Source organism: Passer domesticus, chromosome 4, assembly GCF_036417665.1.
Source record: "Passer domesticus isolate bPasDom1 chromosome 4, bPasDom1.hap1, whole genome shotgun sequence".
Lineage (NCBI taxonomy): Eukaryota > Metazoa > Chordata > Aves > Passeriformes > Passeridae > Passer > Passer domesticus.
The window spans coordinates 65,656,869-65,665,011 of NC_087477.1; positions in this window are offsets into that span (position 1 = coordinate 65,656,869).

The following is an 8,143-nucleotide window of genomic DNA, read 5'->3' on the forward strand; positions in this document are numbered from 1 at the left end:
AGTCCTTTCCATCACTGACAGCAGTATGTTATAAAACAAATAACCATTGATTTTATTTTCTTAAATTATAAATGATCTGCAGTTCAAAAGGCCAGGAATACCATTGAAATCAAAAACAATAGCTTGCACTTGATGTGAGTAGCTGGTGGAAGAAAAGATAATAAGCACAAAGGTTTTTTTAGTATTGTTTATGCATTGAATTTTCTTCTTGCTGCAAAAAGTTTGTATTTCACATAGAGTGTGAACAATTCCTATTGACTTTATTAGAAACTGAAAGCATCCACTACCTCAGGGAACTAGACCTCACCTTCTGGCCTGTAACAAGTATAAGCACTTCCAGAGCTGAGGTAGAAACATTTAAATACCAGGTTTGCACCATTTAAATTTTGGTGTTTGCTATGCAAATCAGTAGTTTGACTTTTTGATTTAAGCTCAGCTGAGGTTGTCAAAAGGGTTCTGAATCAGTCCTGTCACTTCAGAGACAATTTGGAGAATCACAGCTTGGAGGCATCTTTGAAGCATGTGATTTCCACAAGTGTTGGGCCTCACCCCTGTTCCAAGCAGATGCCCTGCCAGGTGACTCCAGCTGGGTGCTCAGGATCATTAGTTACCTCTGGAAATGGAAGGCTGGAAATCCAGTTTACTCTCACTTATCAACTGGGGGACAGCACCACCTGGAACTTGGATTCACCACCATGTGTGTATGTGGACAGAGCCGCCTGGCAGTGCTTAGTGGATCTCAGAGCTTCATCTTGGGAATCCCTATGGTCCCCCTGTCCTCTCAGTCTTGCTTTGAGTGGAAAGAGGAGGAAAGACAAGGAGCCTAGCACCAGCCCAAGGAATTGTTAGGGCTCAGGCCCTCTGTGTGGGCAGGGAGGAGGTCTTTTGGCCTGGAGTGTTGTCCCACCAGTGGTGCTGCAGGACAGAAGCAGTGCTCAAGCAGCCCAGCTTTGGAGAAGGGTGGGTATGAACAGGGAGCATGAGATGCAAGCTGTGATAACCAGGCCAAAGATTTCAACAGCTTGTTTGACCAGTCCAAAGCAAACTTTCTCCAGCTTAGCCTTGGCTCTGGGTTTCCCTTAAGCTCATTCCTTTGGGCACAGCACTAGCTAATTATTATGCTTCTCATTTGGCAACTGCTTCCCACCTCGCTGGTTTGGAGAAAGATGAGAAAAGAAAAGACCTGCACACTTTAATGTAGAAACAATCCCAAGTTTCTTATGTGCTTAGCACAGGCATATGAAAGAGGGGCAAGGGAACAAGAGACTCCATCTCAGATCAGCCTGTCTTACCAAAAAACATCTCACAGTGTGTCCTGTAAAATCCCAGCTATTTTAAAACTCAGTGACCTTAAAAAGCATTGTAGGTAGTGAGAACCGCAGTTATCTGGATCTTCATTATAAGGAGCAGCTTTATTTTGAGATGTTGCAGTTTGTAGGTGGTGTAAATCACACATTCTAGTGGTAGGTACTGTGATACAACCCCGCTGGGATTTCATAAGCACAGGATGTACAGTGTGGTTCAATCGCGTGTCTAGGAAAGCAAACAAACAGGCAGTTGCCCACAGAACATCTCTCAGATCTGAGCTGCGGTGCATGTGCCAACAAAAGTTATCGCTTAAGCTGTTAGCCAGCCAGCTCAATGTCAGAAGTGTCTGCTCTTTGAAATGGACGATGATGTTTAACACAGCTCAGAGAATTTGCAACATTGTCTTAAGGATGACAATGAGAAAGAATAGGCTAGTTAGCAGTCTGCAGCAGGAGCATTGTTAAATAGTTTTTGCTTGTATGTTGTAGTCTCAAGAGGATGGTAGAGCAAATTAAAAATCTGAATCTGTGTCGTAATGCGGGTTCAGGTATAAGTATACCTTGGTGTGGGAGTCCCCAGAGGCTACAGTCAGGCTTGGGCCTCGCTATGGTGTTGCCTTGAAAGCAAGTACAGTCCCTTCCCAGAGTGTTCTTTTAGTGTAAATACAAGAAGCAAGCAGTATAGGAAACATTAGGAAGGAAGAGGGGGAGGGAAGATGAGGTTAACAGTAATAACATCATATGGTTATATAGGTTAACAGTGTGAACAGCTTGATGACTGACTTCTATAACCAATTCTTTTTAAATACTTTTCTAGAACAGCCTGCTAAGACACTTTGCATTGTATTAAATTTTGCTGTTCCTCCTACCCCAGAATAGTATCTTCACTTATTTTCCATTGGGTGAAATGTTTTTTCAGTTTGCATGTAAACTACCCTGTATCCCTCCTTAGTTTTACTGGGCTCTTCAGAGAGCACACCTCTGAACCTCCCTTACACAGCATTCCTCCACTCGTGCACGATGCCTGTCCACCAGTTAAGTGTGGCACCAGTCATTCCCGTAGCCATGTCTCCCATACACAGCCCTCTGCTGTGGTGGCTGGTGCCATCTCTCATCCTCAGGTACCACCAGACATCAGTGAATCATCCGAGGCTAAAGTGCCCTGGGGGCTGGCAGAGCCTGCCCCCACACACCGGGTAGTGCCAGCCCCTGCACCCCAGCATTCCCAGGCAGCCGCCGAGCAGGGGTTCCCTGGCACCGCCTGCTGCCCTGACCTTCTGCCATGGCTAATGTGTGCACGCACCAAAGCAGTTCTAAGATTAAACCACAGGATGCAGGATTACAAAGTCATTCATTACAAGGAGTACAGCAGGATAAAGTGTAAGAATCTCCATGTTTCCAAAATGTACAGGAGTGGTACAGCTTCTTTTCAGTTTGTCTGATCTCTGTAGGACTGACTGTGAGCTGAAGACACCTAAGGAAGTTATTTGCACCCTATTGGAATCAAGAAAGTGGGGAGGATTGAACTAGTTGATTAGACTGTGAATTATCACAAATAATTAGCAAAACAAAAGGAAGATTTAAAGATTATATTACTCCAGATGTTTTAATGATTTTATTCACATATAAATACAAATTGATTTTGCAATGCTAAAATTCTGTATTGGTGTGAATACAGAAGTTTTTTGCAGGAAAACATTTTAACCAGAGGTGCTGTTGCAGTTCTGTTGTTTTGCTGATGTGTATAAATTCACATCTACACTCAACCGCAAGCCTGCAATTTAGTGACTGAGTTAGATATGATTTTTTTCAGCTAGTCTGGTCTCTCATTCATTAGGCTCTTTGAGAAAATGTATGCTGACAGACTTCTCCTCTATGTGTAAGTAAAATGTGTTTTTTTGAAAACAAAGAATGAAAACTCATTTGATGCTACAAAACACAAAAGAAATACACACTCTTAATTATACACATTTTTCTTACTTACAGGGAATATGTAACAGAACAATGCTTAAGGAAATTTCAGACTAACTATAACAAGGTACAAAAAAAATTCATCAGCCTACTATAAAAGAAAACCACAAACTGCATATGACCTCTTGATAAAACTATCACTAAAAACCCATTTGCCATTGCAAACCATCCCATTTTAGTGTGTATTGGGAAAGTCCTTCCCCAGTGATAACACTCTGTCAAAGGAAGAAATATGGGCAGAAATCCTTAACCTATAATTCTACATACAAATATGTGCACACAGGAATTCTGTCAATAGAGAGAGGGGTTACAAACTTAATTGATTCACAGGTGTAAAGCTGGATACTACATAAATGCTCTTTGGAGAATTTAGTGAGAGGTAAGCTTCATTCTTGTCCTATATGGAAAAGTTAAACTAATTTTGAGTGTTTAGTAGCTTACAGACTGTCTGTGGACGTGGTCTGTAAAGGTAATACTTTTTGTGGGGCTGTTTGTTTAAATCACTTAGTAAGTTATACAATCTTGAAACAGAAGATAGTCTAAAGGCATCACCAAAGAACATCTAATCCTAAAAAATATTTAACTTGTAATACTGCCATGTTGATATCTATTTGGGTTACAAAAGTTCTAGTTATTGTGGACTTAGTCTAGCTTTCATACTACTGTCATTTTGCTGTTCCATAGACCATTTTCCATAATCCTCCTCCTGAAAACAGACGGACTATTTCTGGCTGGAATTATTGAAAATAAATTCCATTAAAATTGCCTGACAAGACTGCTCAGATCCAGAGTGGCCGACACCTTTTGATTTTTTTCCTCTTAGGGAATTACACATGACCTTTTAATGCTAAAGTTCATTAGTGCTTGGATATCCTATTGATGACCTTCGTATAAATGAATGGATGAACAGATAAGTCACAACTGAGGTAATGGTCTTACAGCTGTTATGGAGGTAACTGAAGACATGTCATAGATGATAATTACTTAAAGAATTTCTCTATAATTTTATTTACTGACATTCTTGGTTCAGGATTCACTCTCTCTTCTTTAATCTTAACAAGTAATGTTTCATTTTTAATATTCTAGACAGCCATATCTTTTTCCAGAAATGCAGATATCCAGACATTCTTATTACTCATGGTTTCATTATCAGTTTGTTTTTCTCCTCATTACTGGCACTGACCTTGCCAAGAGCTAAGCACATGCATAATTTTACTAGTGCGATTAGACTCATTAAAGCTAATGGGATTAGTCAAGAAAGTAAACCTACTTCTGTTTAAGTGTTTGCTGAGGTAGTGCTGCTAGAATCAAGATGAGGAAAGTCTGGAAGGAATTCAGACTGAACAATAATTTTCATTAAATGTCATACAAAGAGAAATTCAAAGGTGTTTCTCTTGACCCAACCCTGATGTGTGATTAATCCAAGGTGGTTTTACACTGGAGGTGAGCAGGGATTTCCTAACATTGCTTTTTCTTCAAAAAGGGGCTCGTCAAGAATTAAGCTGGTCTCAGAAAACTTTGCAAGGTCATTTCTCAAGTCTAGGATGAAATATTGAAATTAAAGATAATGAGACATCTCAGCCACCAGCCCAGCAATGGAGGCTGAATGTAACCTGATAGCAGTGTTGTGATGCTGTGCCCTGGGAGACTCTGGATTCCCCCAGGAATATTTCATTAATGCGGGGATATTGAGAGAGGAAAACCCAAAAGAGGTTTCCTCTTTCTGCACAGAAATAGGGAGATAACACTGAATTAAACAATATTTCCTCTTGCAGAAGAATGGTCTCACAGTTAGAACATGGGCTTATAGCTTGGGGGTCTTGTGTACAAAATCCTCAAGAGGTGTTTATACCAGTATAAAGTGGGGGAAAAGTCTAAAGGATTTCCTTGCTATTATTCCTATCTACCTTTGCTCCTCATTTTAAATGCTGCAAGTCTGCTGTGTTTTGACCTGCCAGCTGAAAGCCTCCCAGAAGCATTACAGCAGCCTGAAATACATTGTTTAGAGTGCACCTGGCTTTCAACCCTCTCTTTGAGAGCCATCTCAGCTAAGGCTGAGAGGGGAGGAGCATGGAGCAGTTGCTCCATCCATCCCAGGGATCTTCCCTTCTGGACCATCAGGACAATTTTGTAGAGACTGGTAACACAGGCCAGACATAAAGTGAGTGATTATTAACTCCATCATGCTATAATTTGTCATTTCTGACCTCTGATGAGCTGCCTCATATACAGCGAGTTATGAAGAATCTGGCCTCTCACAGATTCAAATGCAAACTGCTCTGCTATCATTTCAGAGCAGTAAATCTCCCATGGCCTTGGAGAAAACATCACTTGCAGGCTTTCACCCATATTTTACCTTCCTTTCAAAACAAACACCTATTTTGGCCTCTGATAAATACAAATTACAAGTAAAATTTATTTAAGCTGCAGACAGGCTATTTGTAGTCTAAAAGTTAAAATTCTTAGTTAATACTGACTCCTGTACCATGACTTTTTCTGTGCAGAGGTGAAAAAACAGCAAGTCCATCACTGCAAAGTCTAATATCAGGGATGGTAGATATATTTAACTATTACTCACTTTTCTCTAGGAAAGCAATTGATCTATGCCCCAATGCTCACAATTTTATTAACATTGTAAAGAGCCGTGTGGGGTTCATATAGTGTTTAAGCTCCACGAAGTATCAGAGCCCAAGGTTTTCTGATTGCTGGCGGAGGAGGAGGGCTGGAGTGACAGTTAGGGGTGCGCCGGTCCCTACTGTATATACAGCTGTTGCTGCGCAGGGGAGGGAAACGCAGGGTCTGGCTGTCTGTTCCAAACAAAAAGAAATGGCACATGCTATTACTTCCAGATCATTGCAGTCCCTGCACCACCATCTGCTGGGGGTCAGAGCAGTTGTCCGGGTCGGCGTCAGTCATGCACAAACTCAATGCCTTCCACCGAGCTGCGCCCAGCAGTACATATTTACAAGAACAATAAAGCAAACCTGCTCCCTGGACACAGGCACCACAATGCTCCATCACATTGGGAACAAAGGGGCACAACGAAAGTTGATATGCATTACAAAGGAGGTTCTCGGGGATCACAGCTTTGTGATTTCAGGCCGTAACACAAATTGAAGGGAAGAAAAACTGTCACCAATAAGCCCAGACCTAGTGATCATTGTATTTGTAATTGACGCAACATTGCTGAAAGGGTGCCTGGGTCTCTGTGTTTCCCCTCTTCCTATTGTCAAAGTCTTCCGTAGAAAACTGTTAAATGGGAAAAGCTTTGATGGTAAATATTGAACACTTGGATATGTTATTCTGTAACAGCAGCAAGATAATCTCTGCCACTTACCCCAGCTTGTCCATGCAGATCTCTTTTTCTGGGGCTTATGCCATGTGCTGGAGCGAGATGTGGAGAGCCCTGACTGACGCAAACTGAACAGTTCCTGGAAACTGGATGAGTACAACTGTGTCACTGTGATGTTGAAACCAAATGAGCAGTTTTAGCATCTCTTCGGCCTAACAACAGCTAGTGAGTAATTCATTTCTCCTGCTAAAAACGGCTGTTTCACCACCACTGGAGTGACACATCAGGCATTACTGTCAGGCACTGCAAACCTTTCACTTAGTGCTGCCCTGCACCCTTGGCTGAACATACACATACAGGACAAAAAGTACAAGCCTTCTTTTAGGTCTGGGCTAGCTTGCTGCAGAGCTACATCCAGTGTTTTGGTGCTGCATCAAAATGGAATGCTCAGTGCAGAGGAGTCTGCACTTAGTGAATTTATTAGTTTGGTCTCAGCATCAGCACTGTTAAAACAGGCAGCAGTGCCAGCATGGGGTGAGAGAAACAGGCAGCAGTTCTGGAAAGCTATGAAAAGGGCAGGTGGAGCTGCACCCAGAACATTTTTCAAGTGAGGCTCGTTGCCAAATAACTAGAAACTATGCTGTGCTAGCAAAAACACACGAAGGACTGCTGTAGTTCCTGCCTCACATAGCTACAGTGTCTGTCACAGCACTACCACATACTTAATCTTTGACATTTCATCTGATAATTAGTGGTTTTGGCACAAGTAAACACACTTTTGTTAGGTTCTATCCTCAGTTGCTTTTTTACTAAGCATCACTCGTCATTTTTGCATAAAATCTCTCCAGTCCATGTAATGTTTGACAGCCTTCTTGGATGATTTGCCTGAAACATGATATGGAAGAGGAGACCTCCAGGTAGCTGCACACACATGTCTTCCAGACTCCACCTTCCTGGCCTCACTGGCACCAGGACACCCCAGCTGCCGGAGCCGCAGAGCTGGTTCTGGAGCCTGCGAGGGCATGCAGAGCAGCCTTTGCTTGTTTCCTTGGAGAACCTCACCAGTTACATATCTGTACTTGGAGGACACTCTCCCTGAGCCATTCCATACAGAGCTGAACTCCACAAGTTTGTACTGCATTTAGGCAGGCTTTCAGCAGTGGGTCAGAAGTAAAGAATTTATTTTTTTTTTACCATCTGGTCCTGTGGAACTGCATTTGAAGTAAAAGTTGCAGAAGAGTTGTCAATGTATAGCTTAGATGCATTTACATAATAAAATGTATGTAAAGTGTAAATAATTTTGTATCTCCAGTTTTGGGGAGCAAAAGGCAGGGGATGGGAAGCTGGCAGAGTGGGTCTGTGAGGATATTAGTAATAAATGAAAGGATGGAAAGCCTTCAACTTGTAGGTAATTGATGTGTGTGTAATTAGTGTGTGGGGACTGAAAGTCATTTAGTAGTCCAATAGAAGTGATCGTCCTGTATGTCCAGTTCACCACAGAGAGGTGCTACATTGTGGAAATCATCTTGTTTCAGTGCCTGCTTGCGCCCTTGCTGGAGACTTTATTTGACCA